The following is a 17,272-nucleotide window of genomic DNA, read 5'->3' on the forward strand; positions in this document are numbered from 1 at the left end:
ATTTTAGGTAACTAAAAATGATATTTAGATCAAAAACAAAAATTTGGGTATTAGAGGGTTAAATCAAATGATATTTCACCTTTTCGATTTTCAATAATACAAATAAAAACTGAACTGCATGTTAAAAAGTTGTACAAAAAAAAAATGATTTCTTCTTAAAAAAATATGAAATGTGGGTATGAAAACGACGTTTAGTTTATTGAAACATAAAAATGAAACTAAATTTAATGTTGTTAATAATGTTTAAATCAAAACTATCACATAAGAAGAACTCGATCGTATTAAAATAATTTCAAACCTGTTTTTTCATTAATTACACGGAAAATAAAAAAATGCCAGAAAAAAATAAAAATTTATTATTTTTTAAAGTACCGTAAAAACTTGAATTTTTATTATTGCTGAAAATCAGTAACTAGAAGAGGCTTCAAGAAAAAATGAAAAAGGATAGGGATGTTCAAAAATAAAAATGATAAAAATCAAAACCCAAAATTCATAGATTTTTGAATAAAAATATATCATTGCCCAAAACGTGTTTAAAACGATTTTAGGTAACTAAAAATGATATTTAGATCGAAAATAAAAATTTAGGTATTAGAGGGTTAAATCAAATGTTATTTCACCTTTTCAATTTTCAATAATCCAAATAAAAATTGAACTGCATGTTAAAAAGTTGTACAAAAAATAAATAAAAATGATTTCTTCTTTAAAAAAATATGAAAAGTGGGTATGAAAACGACGTTTAGTTTATTGAAACATAAATTCAAACTAAATTTAATTTTGTTAATAATGTTTAAAGTGAGGATCAATCGAAGCCATACTTCTAATTTCCAGGAGCACAAAACTGGACATCAATATATCCGTTTAAGCTGAAAACATATTCGATTGATCACTCGCTGGTGGAACCAATCGATCAAATATTCAAATTCAATTTATGTCTGATTTTTCCGGAAAATTTCTAGCTTTACTTCGATGCATCTTCACCTTAAAAGTGGAATATTCCCCTATAAAACACAGAAGTTTTACGTTTATATATTTTTTGCATTTTATCCTTTATATGTGAGACTAAATTCTAGGCTTAATATCAAGATATTATTCAAAGCTCAATATTAAAATTTTAATTTGTTCTGTGATTTAAAATATCACTCAAATTCTGTCAAATCAGCCTGAGAAAGCAAGCTAGCCATCATATAGAAATTCTGTTTTCAGTGATACTTCTTACCTTAAAGTTATTGTGATGTTGTTCTTGTAATAATACTTAAAACAATGAAATTCAAAAGAATTCAAACCAGGGCTGAAAATCTCAATAATAAAGAAAAAAAAAAAAAAGAATTCAAAATAGCTTAAATTTATAAATAATTAAAATGTTTAACTTCCGCTTTTTTCATACTGGTGCGCCGCGCCATTCCCAGAAAATTGTCAAGGGCGCCACGAACATAAAAAGTTTGGGAACCTCTGATTTATTGCAACACGGGTTCGAGCACCGCTCAACACTTGCTCCTCGTTACGCTCGTTAATGATTTTCTATAAATAAGCTATAATTGTATTTTTATGATGTGCGATACTTATTCGGGTTCATGTTTTTTTCTTCTTCTTTGCAGGTGAGTAATACTATCGGAAAAGCTGTCTGTTAACTCGACGGGTACAGATCTATTGCTGTTTTCGATTTGGCATCGACCGACCGGTCGCAGGTTCCAGCTGGGATATTCCCAAAAGACCGAGCAAAGTGGTTGTATCATTAGTCCTGCAGAGCATTTTCCCGTTTTCGGTACCATCGTCTCATCGTGGCCGAACTGAAGTAAGAGTTATGTCATGTCAAAATATTTTATGTTCTTTCGCCGAGTAGTGGCAAGTCGTATGTTCCACCCACTACTGAACTGGACTGGACCGCAAAAAGGAAGGAAACCCATCAAGACAAAGTGAAACTAGATAAAGAGCAAGAGCTCTTCAAGTTAAACATGGAAAGTGGAGCGATAGACGAAACGCAGCCAAACGCAACCGTCCAAGGTCCTGTTCGTTTCTGCTGTAGGGGTGAGTTGGTGAGGGAAGGATGGTGGAAGGAGAGTGGGGTTGTAAGCGCAACGTACGATGGGCGTCTCTTTTGCGCTGAGTGGATGTTATACTCTACGCACCCCCAGTCGTAGTGCAGAAGTCAGTCACTTTGCTTCCTTGCACTCCCCAGTGAATCGTTAAAATGCTCGGTTGTCCTTTCTTAGTTTGTTCTTCGCTTTATCCAGTAATTTTATTTCGATGTCGATGGAAAGATGTGTCACTTCATGATTTTATTCATTTTATTTGGTGAAATTTCCGCTCTTAGATTTAAGAAAACCAACTAGAAATTAGAGATTTTCCGTATAAAAAAAAATCAAATATTTTTCTCCGAAAACTTTCCCGCTAATATGCGGAAGAGAACGAGAACACTTCCCAAAACTAAGTTAATGGCAAATGGTAGTGGTACTGAAATTACCGCCAGGAACGCAGTAGAGCAATGCCGAAGTTCATCCGTTTGCTGGTAGTAGTTTCTGAGCTCTTCCTCACGTATCCAAGAGAAGGGCCACCAAGCTGGCAAAAGCGAAAGAAAACAATTTTACTCCATTAAAGAAAATAGATGAAATTTGCACACATTAAGAAAAGAATGGTTGCTCGGCAGCCGAAGGAATCTTCCGGGAAATGGAATTTTACGAGTGCAGAAGAAAAAGTGGACAACGGGTTTTGGAAAAAAAGAATGATTTTAGATAAATTCAGCGTTTTCTTTGACTTTCAAGGCTTCTGCTTTAAGCTTGATTTTTGCTAGAAGCTTGCTGAGGTTCTGCTAAAAGCTTGATTAACTTCTGCTTGAAGTTTGCTTAGCTTCTGTTGGAAACTTGACAAGCTCTTGTTAGAAGCTTTCGTAGCTTATGCCAAAAAAAGCTATGCTTCTACTATAAATTTTCTTTGTTTCTGTTGAAGATTGCTTAGCATCTGCTATAAGTTTACTTAATTTCTTCTGGAACGAAGCTCTTCCAGCTTCTGGAAGGAAGCTCTTCCAGCTTCTGGAAGGAAGCTCTTCCAGCTTCTGGAAGGAAGCTCTTCCTGCTTCTGGAAGGAAGCCTTTCCAGCTTCTGGAAGGAAACCTTTCCAGCTTCTGGAAGAAAGCTCTTCCAGCATCTGGAAGGAAGCTTTCCCAGCTTCTGGAAGGAAGCTCTTCCAGCTTCTGGAAGGAAGCTCTTCCAGCTTCTGGAAGGAAGCTCTTCCAGCTTCTGGAAGAAAGCTCTTCCAGCTTCTGGAAGGAAGCTCTTCCAGCTTCTGGAAGGAAGCTCTTCCAGCTTCTGGAAGGAAGCTCTTCCAGCTTCTGGAAGGAAGCTCTTCCAGCTTCTGGAAGGAAGCTCTTCCAGCTTCTGGAAGGAAGCTCGAAAAGCTTCTGGAAGAAAGCTCGAAAAGCTTCTGGAAGAAAGCTCGAAAAGCTTCTGGAAGGAAGCTCTTCCAGCATCTGGAAGGAAGCTCTTCCAGCTTCTGGAAGGAAGCTTTTCCAGCTTCTGGAAGGAAGCTCTTCCAGCTTCTGGAAGGAAGCTCTTCCAGCTTCTGGAAGGAAGCTCTTCCAGCTTCTGGAAGGAAGCTCTTCCAGCTTCTGGAAGGAAGCTCTTCCAGCTTCTGGAAGGAAGCTCTTCCAGCTTCTGGAAGGAAGCTCTTCCAGCTTCTGGAAGGAAGCTCTTCCAGCTTCTGGAAGGAAGCTCTTCCAGCTTCTGGAAGGGAGCTCTTCCAGCTTCTGGAAGGAAGCTCTTCCAGCTTCTGGAAGGAAGCTCTTCCAGCTTCTGGAAGGAAGCTCTTCCAGCTTCTGGAAGGAAGCTCTTCCAGCTTCTGGAAGGAAGCTCTTCCAGCTTCTGGAAGGAAGCTCTTCCAGCTTCTGGAAGGAAGCTCTTCCAGCTTCTGGAAGGAAGCTCTTCCAGCTTCTGGAAGGAAGCTCTTCCAGCTTCTGGAAGGAAGCTCTTCCAGCTTCTGGAAGGAAGCTCTTCCAGCTTCTGGAAGGAAGCTCTTCCAGCTTCTGGAAGGAAGCTCTTCCAGCTTCTGGAAGGAAGCTCTTCCAGCTTCTGGAAGGAAGCTCTTCCAGCTTCTGGAAGGAAGCTCTTCTAGCTTCTGGAAGGAAGCTCTTCCAGCTTCTGGAAGGAAGCTCTTCCGGCTTCTGGAAGGAAGCTTTTCCAGCTTCTGGAAGGAAGCTCTTCCAGCTTCTGGAAGGAAGCTTTTCCAGCTTCTGGAAGGAAGCTCTTCCAGCTTCTGGAAGGAAGCTCTTCCAGCTTCTGAAAGGAAGCTCTTCCAGCTTCTGGAAGGAAGCTCTTCCAGCTTCTGGAAGGAAGCTTTTCAGATCTGGAGGGAAGCTTTCCAGCTTCTGGAAGGAGGCTTTCCAGCTTCTGGAAGGAAGCTCTTCCAGCTTTTGGAAGGAAGCTCTTCCAGCTTCTGGAAGGAAGCTCTTCCAGCTTCTGGAAGGAAGCTCTTCCAGCTTCTGGAAGGAAGCTCTTCCAGCTTCTGGAAGGAAGCTCTTCCAGCTTCTGGAAGGAAGCTCTTCCAGCTTTTGGAAGGAAGCTCTTCCAGCTTCTGGAAGGAAGCTCTTCCAGCTTCTGGAAGGAAGCTTTTCAGCTTCTGGAGGGAAGATTTCCAGCTTCTGGAAGGAAGCTTTCCAACTTCTGGAAGGAAGCTTCCCAGCTTCAGGATGGAAGCTTTTCATCTTCTGGATGCTTTTCAATCTCCTGAATGAAAATTTTTCAACTCTGCAGGTTTCACGTAGTTCAAAGTGTATTAGAATATCGCAATCCACATGGCGTTACATCGAGTAATGATTCTTATCCTACCAATTTGAGATTATAACCCACTCAAGGTCCCACACCAATTTTCGGGGCAGCTGCTCAATGGCTCACCCATTTCCTCTTCAATGCTACGAGTTCCCCCCACTGAAACTACCTTCACCCACCTTAGTAGGTCATCCTTAAATTACTATCATTCCGCCCCATCACCTCGTTCCACTAGTATTCTGTCTTTCAAGTGCCTCCTCCATTCGCCATCTAAAATGCACATCTCATTACGGCGCTTTCCTTTGAAAACTAGTTAAACTCCCACTTCTTTTTTGACGAAAAAAAAGGAAAAGCTCGAAAAACTTTTGCTGCCATCCATCTACTTCCATCCATCCATTCTCCTACAGACATACCCATAGAAGAAAACCGGATAGCTACCAGCGAGATACCGCATTCCTTACATATTCGGGCAACCTGTCAGCAGGGTTTTCCACTTGCCATGGAAAATACCTATCCATGCTTCACCCATACATACAGGGCTTTCGGGCTCTTCTAAAAGCGAAGAACAACGGAAATGACATTATCACTTGGTTGTTGGTTCATCCATTCCGTCGTGTCTTGTCTTCTGTGCCGACGACGACGTCACACGACGACCCCAAGGAAAAAGATCAATGTTGTTATTTTCCGCGAGATTCCGAGAATTTCTACACAAAGGAAGGATGCGAAGGATAATGACAAAACATGCGGAGGTGGTTCAAGCTCGTGTGACGAGTGATGGGGCCTCCGATGGCTGTCGAACTTACACAAGCAATACAAGGGTTCAGCGGCGTGAACAGTTTGGATAACTAAAGGGTCTAAGGAGACATTCTTGAAGTAATCCCTGGAAGAATTTTTGAAGCCCAGGAAACAAATTTGAAGTCTAAATCAGGATTATTGGGGAAATATTTTTGATGAAATTGTGGACAAATAACAAAGGATCTCTGAAACAAGTTATGAAATACATGTTGGAGCTTAGATAGCCGTAACGGTAAACGCCCAGATTTTCACCAAGACCAAGCTGAAATATTCCTAAAGTGTTCTTGGACAATTACTCGGAAGAATCATTGGAAAAAAAAAACTCTTGAGAGAAACCAAGAAGGAATTTCAGGAAAATCATGGATGAATTCCAGGAATATTTTTCGAAATCTCTAGTAAAAGAGCTTGGTTAATCTTTTAAAGAACTCCCAAATACTCTTTTGAAAGATTTGTAGGATAACATTCAGTTGAATTACTGAAAATATTTCTGGCGTATTCTTGGACAACTATTTGGAAGAATCTTTGGAAAAAAAAAACTCTTGAGAGAAACCAAAGAAGAATTTCAGGAAAATCATGAATGAATTCCAGGAATCCAAAATCTCTAGTAAAAGAGCTTGGTTAATCTTTTAAAGAACTCCTAAATATTCTTTTGAAGGATTTGTAGGATAACATTCAATTAAATTAATGAAAATATTCTTTGAGTATTCCTGGACAAATACTTTGAAGAATTTTGGGAAAAAATCTTAAGAGAAACCTAGGAGCAATTTCAGAAAAAATCATGGATGAACCACTTGAAGATGAATTACTGGATGAAATACCTAAAAGAATCGCTGAATCTTTGCAGAAATCAGAGAAACTTTCAAATTAAAAAATGAGTACCGAAGGCGAAGATGTATCGAAGCCAAGCCTCGAATTTTAAAGAGCGCAAATCGAAAGAAATTTCAGCGTGGACGGTTGTCTGGTTCTTTAAATTTGTTCTCTTGAAAATTCAAGGTTTGGCTTCGATGCATCTTCACCCTAAAGAAATCACTTGAGGAGCTCTGCTAGAGTTGTTCTCTGAAGGAACCCGTCGAGGAAACAATGGAGTAATTTCCAGAGGAAACCCTGGAAAAAATTGTGTCTTAATTCCTTGATGAGTCCTGGAATGTATCCCGTGAGAATCGCTGAAAGATTTTTATAAGAATTCTCAAAGGAAGAGTGAAAAAGTAAATCCCTGAAGAGATTCCCGGAGAAATCACTGGAGGCATTTCAGGAGCAATCTCTTGATGAATCCCCGAAGGAACCTCTGGAAAAGTTCGGGAGGAATATTTGGAGAAATTAACAGAGAAATTTTTCGCGGAAAATCTGCTTTCCCTAGAGGAATTCCTGATGATTTTTTTTTCGACAGCCTGCACCTGCAAGAATAATGATGACATTTTCTAACGATTTCCTTGAATTATTTTTAAACGAATTTTTATATAAAAAAAACTCTGAATAATATTAGGACGAATTTTCGAAGAATACTTGTAGAAATATATGGAGACATTTCGAGAAGACTGCTTGCAGTGGTTCTAGCATGAGTTTTTAAACGTATTCCTGGAGAAATCTCTGCTTGAAAATTCACCTTCAATACGCTTGCGCCACTTCTAAATCTTAATATCGTGTAAGACGACATTCAATTGACACTTGTTTGTGTCTAAAGCTCGTGCTGTGATTGCTGACCATGGCAACGAAACGAAAGTTGCGCAAAATGTCGAATGTTTACAGCACTGGTTTTGGGTGTCGAAAAAAGCGACCTACTCAAATTTTGCTAGTTAGGAAGGCTCAAAATATTTTTGCTTGTCAAAAACATGTGTTATTTTTCTTAATATTCTCGATCTATTTGAATCTAAGAAATTTAAAATAATAACAAAGATTTCATACGATTATCATGCAGTTTCTGTTAACAAAAAAAAGTGTGCTGGTTGAATTGGAACAGTTTTTTTTCAAAGCCGTACAAAACTGTAGGATTTGGAAATGAGATTTGTGTAAGAATTTCGACAAACGGTTGAGCTACCGCTGAGATACAACCGATAATACAGCTAGATGTTTTTTATTCCAGGGATCCGCGTAACTTTTTTGATCACAGGATACCTATACACTAAGCTCATTTTGTCGGAAATTGGTGAATTTCACCGTAATCTCAACAATAGAAATAAGATAAATTTTGAAATGGCTATCTAGAAAAAAGTTGTTTGAATATTAAAAAAAAAACACTTGAGAACCTCCACTTGAGAAAATTACTGACAGAATCTCGAAAGGAACGATTGGATACTCTCAGAGATATTTCTTTGATAGTATCATAAGAATTTGCTGTGATTCCTGAAGATTCTTAGAAGGAATTCAAGGGAAGAATCCTAAGATTTCGCCGTAGAAACTCGTGGAGGAATCACCGAAGTAATTTCCTGGGAATTGCTGAAGTAAGTTCCCTTAGACAGGCTGCAGGATTGATGATGACATTTTCTGACGATTCCCTTGAATAAGATTTTGAACCTCAAGAGAAACGTCCACAAAAATGTCAGGAGAAATTTTTGAATGAATTTCCAGAAGAATCCTTGCAAAAATGCATGAAGGAATTCCCAGAAGAATCCTGGAGAAATCTCTAAATCCATTATTCCTGGAAGGAATCGCTGTAGAAATTCCTGAATGATTCCCCAAATTTTTTTTTTTTTGAGGAATCTACAACAATTTTTGAAGAAACCCTTAAGCTTGAAAGCTTCCGGAGGAAATTTTTCAAAAATTATTTCAAAATCCCTTGGAAATTTTCAGCGGAAGCAGTATGATATTGCCAGCTTGCTTGATGATCCACCGATCCTTCAATTCATGCTTCTAGGCATTGAGAAGCTTTCTTTGTTTACATTATCTTTGATTAATAATTAAACCACATTAACCTCTTCTGTTGCGTTTTTGTATGAAACGCTAGCCAAGGCCATTGTTTTTCGATCTAAAGTGAAAAGCTTTCCAAAAGCTCCAGTATTGCACAGTTTGAATCGAAAGAGAACAAGAGAGGGGAGATTCTTTCATTGTTATATAGGTTCTTTTGAGAAGTTACGCGAGAAATATTTGAAACACTGGTAGTTGCTATCGAAACAAATCCGAACTGGTATACAAAAATTCTTGTTAAAAAGGATTTGCAATTGTTTGAATCTTGGTTCAAATACGACCATAAATGGACCAGAAAGAATTCCGGTTTCAAAGAAATCCATATTGTAAAAATGGATACAAAACGTTCGACCACCCTCATCTTTAGAACGGATCGTCCGATTCGAACTGCCTTTGTTTTGTTTGGCTAGTTTTCACGCAAGGAAGGTTTATGAGGTAAAAAACATGACAAATTTTACTAAAATATTGGGATTATTTGGACCAACGTTGAAGTTTCTGAATTAAGAATACTTATACAAAACGAGCTCACCAAAAATTTGGAATTGATTCTAGTACTAGTCCAGTAAGAACATGTAAAATATTCCTATCTGCTAAAGAGAGGCTATCTTTGGCTATGTTCTCTTTCGGTTATTACGATATTAAAATAGCATTTCTGGAAATTTATGCAAAGTACATTAAAAATATTGGGTTTATCTAAACTTCTCACGCAAAAGAATTTCTTGATCCGCAGAAAAAAAATGCAGAAAGAGATAGTTTCTTTTTAGCTATACTCTTTTTGGCTATGTTCTCTTTTGATTGTTACCATATTACAATAGCATTTTAGGAAATTTATGCAAAGCAAATTGAAAATATGTGGTTTTACCGATATCCTATATCGAAAGATTGTCTGAATTAATTGAAACAAGCAAGTTATTACCGAAAGAGGGGCTTCTTATATAATTTTCCGGATTTTTGCATTTATAGATTAGCTAAGCTCAGATAATTTGTCCGACATTCAAACCCAACTAAGTTCAAAATAACTACACGATCTTGTTCCGAGCCTACATCGCAACAAACAATCACAAACTCCCTTTTCACATGCCCCTTAAACCCCCGCTGGTGCTTCCTTTTCTCCGGCAAAGGGTTGTTACTTGGAAAAACCTTCCTTGTTTTGGCTTCATTGTTCCTCGCATTATGGATTACCTACCTGAGTTTCCACACTACTCATTTCAAACGAGAGCTAAGGAAGAACAAGAGAGTGCGAGAGAATATCGTCACGATACAACCATCGCCGCCGCAGAGGGTGACCATCCTCACAAGGGGATGAAACCGAGTTTGACATTTCAGCTCCGAATATGAATACGACTGTGTCGGTGAGTGAGTGAGTAACGGTGAGTGATCACCGATCCATGATGGTGGCAGAGCTATCTGTGCGGGAGGATGCGCTGAACTGCAACGACGATGCATTTGTTATCTCGCGAGCGCACCGTTGATGCTCTGCATCGCTCTCTTTGCTTGGAGTTGCACCGCGAGCTCTCGGTGCGATGCATTGGTGAGAGAACGCCCGATCGCTCTCTCCCGTGTGTGCGCGGGTGAGAGAGTGACGGCCATCGTTTTTGCGAGGGGGCGTCCGTTCCATTGGGATCGGGTTTTCAGTGAGTTAGAAGCATTCGTCGTGAACGGACGTTTTCCTTTACTTGAGAGTTCGTTGTGGCGCAGCGGAGAGTTCTGTCGAGAGTGAGCGAAGGTTTTTTTTTTCTTCCCCATCGGTTACCTAGTTGTGTTGAAATAGTGTGTGGTCGCCTGTTAGTGACGGTCGGTAATCGGAAAAATCGTGAAAATCCTCACACAGGATACTGGAAGCCGCAGGAATACCTCCGTACGGGAGTATGTGAACCGTTTGGTGTGCGTTCGTCGTGATTGAAAGGGGAGCCGAGTTTTTGCTCCGCGGAGGAATTGAAACGCGCGATTGATAGTTTTTAATTCGCGTATCGGTTGTTTTCCGACTTTTTTTCCGGTCAATTCCGTGTGCGTTTGTTGTTGATCCAAAACGTGTGACACAGAGTGTGTGTAGTGTGTGGAAAATCTGCTCCGGTAACTCAATTGATGGTTTGTGTGCTCTATTTTTTTTGGGGGGGAGTGAATAGTAGGATCGAAAAAAAAGCGGAGCTGTCTGGATTTGGATGAAGTGGAAAAATCGCGGTGTCGATTTTTCATAGCCCGTAGTGTTTTTTTTCAGTGTTCTACGTTGCTGCTGCTGCTACTGCTAAGCTTATACAGGACGAGGTCCTTGACAGGAGGTGAACTAATGTGTGTTGGTGATGGGCGACCAAAAGAGTGAATATAGTTTTTTTTTCGGTGCCTGTTTTTTTTTATTTTGTGGAATATGGTGTAGTGGCAGCCAGCGGTTTATACTATTTTGGAGAAGTTTTCACGTGGAACACGTGTCTGTCGTCAATGGTGGTGGCCGGTGACGTGATGGCGGTGCTCGTGGTTGTGATGCCAGGCAGTATCGAAACAGCGGATATTCTGTTATTTTTGTGCTTCCTTCGCTTCGTTGTCTAGGTGGAAGTAACCTTAAACGCTAGGAGTAAATAGACATTCTCGTAAATATTTTCTGCGCCTTTCATCGAGCGAAATATATTGGTATCCGTCGTCCTGTGGGCTAGTCTTGCGAAAAAACAAAGTCTTATACTGTTTTACCAAGTTGATGGGTTTCGAGGAATGAATCTGAATGAAGTTTATGAAACATTGTACATTGTAACAACTCTGTTACCGATATCAATTTTTCTATATTTATTTTGCCTATTTTGAAAATTCTATCGCAATCAGATAGTTCTTATTATGAGGAAAATGAACATCCACGATTTACAAATTGTATGAATCAAATTTTTGGTCCAAATTTATTGCAAAGATAGTGAAAATTTATCAGTGCCCTGCACTTAATACCTGCAGAGCAATGAAAAATAAAATAATAAATAAAAACTGAAGCCTTGATATGACTAGTTCAAACATAAAAAAGTACTCAGTAGGTATCATACAAATAATCCGACTGAAAGCTAACAGCAGTCACAGTGATGAAACGGTATGAACAAAATTGTACATTATAGAATTCTGCGTTTTATCTACTGCCGCCGGTCGACATCCACTGCCAGTGATTATAGTACCCATTATACCAAGTATGGAACCGAATCATCAAGTATTGCGACGCCCTGTTTGAAAGTCTAGTTTGCTGACACCTGAATCGGTATTTTGGGATCTATCTACAATGTTGCGGTATCCAACAAAGTTGTTCGAAGCTTTTACCGACCCAAAAATACTTAGGTTTTCCATAAATCATTACTTGAGCCAGTCAAATTATAATTAAATTTAACACTTGAACGTTTCGTTAACCAAATTATAAGGTTCATATGTGAGATCTATAACTGTTCAAGAGCCATTGATTTGAATAAAACAAATACAGCGATCTCTACAATAGTTGCTCCACTACCGAAGGTGGGTGCTTAGCCAAGTATAACCACATGTTTTCGAGACTGGTCAATTTTTGCAAGTGCATAGATGAGATAGGCACCACTTGACGGAAACAGTTGTAACACGTGGTTTTTACTGGAAAAAATCATTGGATAAATTACGAAAATGAATAATGATACGGCCCAACAAAATCATAATGCCAACTGCCAGATTTGAACAATATTGTGTGTCGCCAAATCAAAAATGTTTATTGTGAAATTATTAAGCATTTTTGTCTCAGTGTTATAATGTTTGCAAAGAGAAATCTGAAGAAATCGCTACGTGGCGCTAATGTACATGTGAACTAATGCATATTCTAGCAAATTCTAGCTGATGATTCTGACCACCCTGGAAGTTTTTTGTCTCAGCGAAGTTGTTCAGAATACTGAAAGCAACTGCGTATTGGTGCTTTAATTAGCAATTCTCGCACTGTCTGTAATGTGATACATTTTTGAGTACGATCCAGATCATCTAGAAAGTTCGTTTGTTCGACAAAGTTACTCAGAAGAATTAAAGCATTCACAGCAAAGCAAAGTAGCACACTGTTGTTCATTATTTTGCCACTACGTGGCGCTAATGTTCTTGTAAAATTAAGTATTTTGTATATTGCTCATGCAATATGATACTTAAAATTGTACGTGTTTGTTCATTTTGCCCCGAGAGTGTTCATTTTTTTATGCTACGTTTTCACCACCCTTGCGTCGAACAAAATTTTCTGACATTCCATATGATTTTTATCACTACGAATGAATGCAAGTATTCATGTTTAACTTTGAAACTAACTGAGGTTAGTTTAAAGTACAGTGGAATTTTGTTTTTTAAATAAGAATGGAACGAAAATTTTTATGTTTATCACTATGATGTTGTTACGGAACCATATGATGATCAGATTTCGAAACGGTCACTTTGAAGCAGATTTCCGTAAGGCAGGACTATGATTGCTAAGTGTATTTCAAATACTTTTCAATAGTTGAATGTGGTGAACAATGTTTTGAAAGCTTTATCTATACAATTTGTAAGTATAGGCCAGGGTTTGTCAACAGGTGGTCCGCGGACCCCTAGAAGACCGTGACGGCTTTTCAGGAGGTCCACGAAACTTTTGAGAAAAAGTGCCGTTTTTCTTGGTTGATGAAGAAATATGACGAATGTTTCACTTAATTTGTTTCCAGAAAGCATGTTTTCCCAGATGTAGATTTTTTGGAAACAGAAATATTTTTTCGTCGTGCAACTGCGTTCTACTTCTACATAACCGGAGCTGCTTGAAAATAAAACTGAAAATGTGAGCACAAAAATAAAACTGGGATCGTTCTTCGCGGTATCCGGAGGAATTTCCTGAAAAATTGCCAGCTATGATTTAGTAAGCTTTCTGTGCGAGATTTACAATAAACTCCTCGGGAAGCTGGATCAAAGATTTGTGAATGTTTCCATTCAAATCACTCGAGGAATCCCTTTAATGTATCTTAAGGATTTTGGTAATATTGATCTTTAGAACTTTTGGATCTGTGATTCTGATAATTCGTTTCTTTAAGGATATCTAACCGGAGAGTTTCTTACAAAATTTGGGTCAAATGCTATCTACAACCAATAACTCAGTGGTTCTCAACCTTTTTTGAAGCTTCGACCTCCTTTGAAGTGTTACAAACTTTTTGCGGACCCCTGAAATTGATAATCTCCAAACGAAAGTTTATGAATTTTTTCATAGGTCATTGTGAATCAACAGAAAAGTTTTTCTGTAGTCCAATGCAAAAATTCTCCCAATATCATTCAGAGTCTACTAGGAATCTTGCTAGTAACAGAAACCGATCTAATAAAGGATCTAGGTAGTAGAGAAGATTTCAACAAAATCGCCGCCAGAAATTTGCCTTGATTATTCCCAAGAGGATAATGAACATTTTTCGAGACAAGCCTTAAAAGATTTTTAAAAGATTTGAAAGATTTTTCCAGGTGTACCTAATAGATCAAACAGCATCCGTTTTTCAAAGATATGTTCGGATTCTAAGCTGCTTTGGACAACTAAAAAACTTTTCTAATAGGCGTTTCAGGAACCCCAGATAACAGCCGTTGGGAAAATTCGTTGAAAATTTTATTCTCCAAAAAACTTGTAAAATATCCGTCAAGGAAAAATCAGGGTTTTTCGATTTTCAAGAATCACTACTATAAATATCCTTTGAAAATCGCATGAAGAATCCTGCTGATCGATTTGAGAAGATTCTGCCAATGGAGTAGTATGAGTAGTAAAAAAATCATTTTTTTTACTCAATCTCGCCAATAGTTTTCTCACGAACTCTACAAAAAATTTCGGAAGATCACACCAGGAAGCTTGCGAATTCTGTCATGGATTAAGCCTTAAATGTGCTAGAACTTAGATACTAATAACGCTAAGAACGATGTTAATTTTGTTTTCTAGTATGCACCGAAAAAAATGCAAATCTGGGGAGATAAAATTAGGCTCAATATGATATAAAAAACATATTTGTTCTCATATATAAAATAATAAAAACTCTGAACCTCACGAGCAATGATTCTTTGCAAAACAAGCGAGGTAAGAACTTTTTTTTTATTAATAAATAAGAATTACATTTATTTATAACGGCTTCGCGGACCACCGGTTTGGAAACCCTGCAATAAATGATTCCTAAGAAGCCCAGTCCACCAAGTTTCTTAAATGAATAGCTGCATCCAAAGGACCTAACCTAACCTTAATAATATTTCTGAACAATTGTGTTACGTGCCTCTTTTTGGGTTGCTAGTGTAAACCTTGGGTAAACTTTTGAAAATTTTTAAATACTTGCGTAATTTTTCAAATGTTTTACTCGTAAAAATCTTCAATGAACTCATGGGAATATATTTGTAGAATTAATTAACCCATTACTTGTGGTAAAGAAGAATAAAATATGGTTGAAATCACGAAAAAAAAATCCACGTTCTCAGGTTGGATTCGAACCCACGACTCTTGTTTGCTAGTTCTTCAGGTTCAATAAATCATAATTTAAATTTCATTCAAACATCTCTGAAGCCACTATTTCATATAACTTTGACGCGCTGGAACATATCTGAGGCAACGGATTCAAACCAAAACCCAAATTTACTGATCTTTGAACCACACGGAAAATTTATTTATGTTTCTTCGTGTTATCTATGGTTTTTGTTTCAGTTTTCAAATTTGATGATTTATTACTCTATCCAATAGCGCAATCGATATTGTAATTCACTGTGACACTATTTTACCTTGCAGCTGTTGCTACTGTTCGCTTGCATTTCATAATAACAAACGTGATAAACATTGATTTCAAGAGCATCAATTTTGGGGGTCCGCGAGATGTTTGTAGAACTTCCAAGGGAACCGCAGCATCAAAAAAGTTGGGCACTACTGATAAAGGCCATGCAAAATCAATAATTGCATAAGTGATCTAAATTTAACATTTGGCTATCAAAATACGATCAAAATACTGACCTCAGGAGTGAAAAAATGCCAAATAGGAGTGATTTTATGATAAGAATAATTATAGAATAATTCTAGGATAATCACAGTTAAAAATTAGAATTATTCAAAGTGAATCACAGTTTAAGCCCAGAGTATTAACGGAAGGGTTTTTATTTTCGCAAGAAAGCAGAAGAAAATACCTGACTAACACGGGGACGGACCTGGTGTAGTGGTTAGAACACTCGCCTCTCACGCCGAGGACCTGGGATCGAATCCCATCCCCGACATAGTCACTTATGACGTAAAAAGTTAAAGTGACGACTTCCTTCGGAAGGGAAGTAAAGCCGTTGGTCCCGAGATGAACTAGCCCAGGGCTAAAAATCTCGTTAATAAAGTCAAACCAACCAACCAACCTGACTAACACATTTTGGAGGATTTTGCTAAAGACAATCTAGCAGGAATCTCAAAGAAGTTTACACAAAGTTTCTGGAGCACCTTGTTTAGGAAATACAGAAGGAAATATTAAGTCACTGAAATGGTGAAAAGAAAACTTGTGCTGTGGTAATAAGTTGTGTGGTATAAAATGACACCGTTTTTCATTTTTACCTACCGAATAGTGAATTCAAGAGGAATCAAAGTTCATACTCCCAACTAGAGGATGCAAGATTTCAATACAATTATGTATGAAAACCTTATACATGTATTACTATATCGTTGCATGTAAGGGAAATGTAGGGTTTTTATACAGTATTTGTATTGCATTAAATTGGGTATATCGACTTCAAAAGCAATTGATTAGAAACTTCTACTACAAAAGCCAGACTTTGTATAGAGGAGTGTTTATAACTAGATGGCCTATATATTACTCTACGACGAATCCTGCATTATCATAATTAATGATTGTGGATGCTATTATTAACAGGTGTTTCATGATGAAGCAGAACTTCTGGAATGGTTGGGAATTTTTAGCAGTATTTTCTCTAAAGGAAATCATGGGCAAGATTTTCAAGGATTTCAGAAAAATACGATTTTTTGGATTGATTCGTTCAAAAAGAATTTTCCTTCCTCTGATACCAAACAAACTAATATTTTCAACAATTAGGTGTGATTATCGAGGGTGTGATATTTGTCAACTGAGTATGCGACATTTAAACACTTTTTCTGACTTTTAGACAACGAAACTTTCAAACTTTTTTAATTGAGTACATTATTTAGGTTAGTAAAAAATTTGACAAAAATTGGTCTGTTTTGAGTTAGAATATACTACAGTGATCGGATTCGTGATTGATTCACGAATATCACGAAATTTCGAAACTCACGAATATAATACAGTGATCAGATTCGTGATTCACTCACAAAAGCAATGAAAATAGCGCTGGTGTAATTTCAAGTTAAATCAATTTTCGCATTTCTTATTAGCCATGTTATAGATAATTCCCTTAAGACTCCGTCGATATGTTTTATGCCATTTCAGATAACATTTGTAGAATATTTTAAATACTTCCAGGAAAAATCTCCTGAGAAATTATTTACAAAATTTACAGGACTGACGTGACAATTTCGATTACATCGATACCTTCTTCAAAACCTATGGAAACCTAAAGGATTCTAACGAGTAAAACAGCGTGTTCTGAATCTAGATTAAAACTAGTTTATTTGGTTTGGGGGTTATATATATAGGTCAGAAAACAATACAATACAGATTTGAATACTTTATAGTTTCATATTTGAATAGTTCAATAGAATTAATGCAAGTGAATACATTTGGTTTTCAGGCTGCTTGTCTAAATGTGCCTTGCGAGTAAATCGCAAAGTGTTTCATGGAAGATGTTTCAAGGGATGCCCTGCTTGTAATGTTTATGATGCTACATTTATGACCACACCACGGTGCATTCTCGTAAAT

At 37.7% G+C, this 17,272-nt stretch overlaps 1 protein-coding gene across 5 annotated transcripts in view; it reads left to right on the top strand.

Moving 5' to 3' along the window:
* LOC5573241 (aryl hydrocarbon receptor nuclear translocator homolog) overlaps positions 1 to 17,272 on the top strand; it is a 675,904-nt gene that overhangs the window by 84,842 nt on the left and 573,790 nt on the right. For 2 of the 5 annotated variants that reach the window (XM_021847206.1, XM_021847209.1), the window contains exon 1: positions 10,087 to 10,544. The exons of 1 other annotated variant lie outside the window; for it this stretch is intronic. The gene's annotated coding sequence lies outside the window, so the exon portion shown is untranslated. Of the gene's footprint in view, positions 1 to 10,086; positions 10,545 to 17,272 lie in introns of those variants that run through there. 2 more of the 5 variants (XM_021847207.1, XM_021847208.1) reach the window with 2 other exon arrangements.

This window comes from Aedes aegypti, chromosome 2 (assembly GCF_002204515.2).
Source record: "Aedes aegypti strain LVP_AGWG chromosome 2, AaegL5.0 Primary Assembly, whole genome shotgun sequence".
Lineage (NCBI taxonomy): Eukaryota > Metazoa > Arthropoda > Insecta > Diptera > Culicidae > Aedes > Aedes aegypti.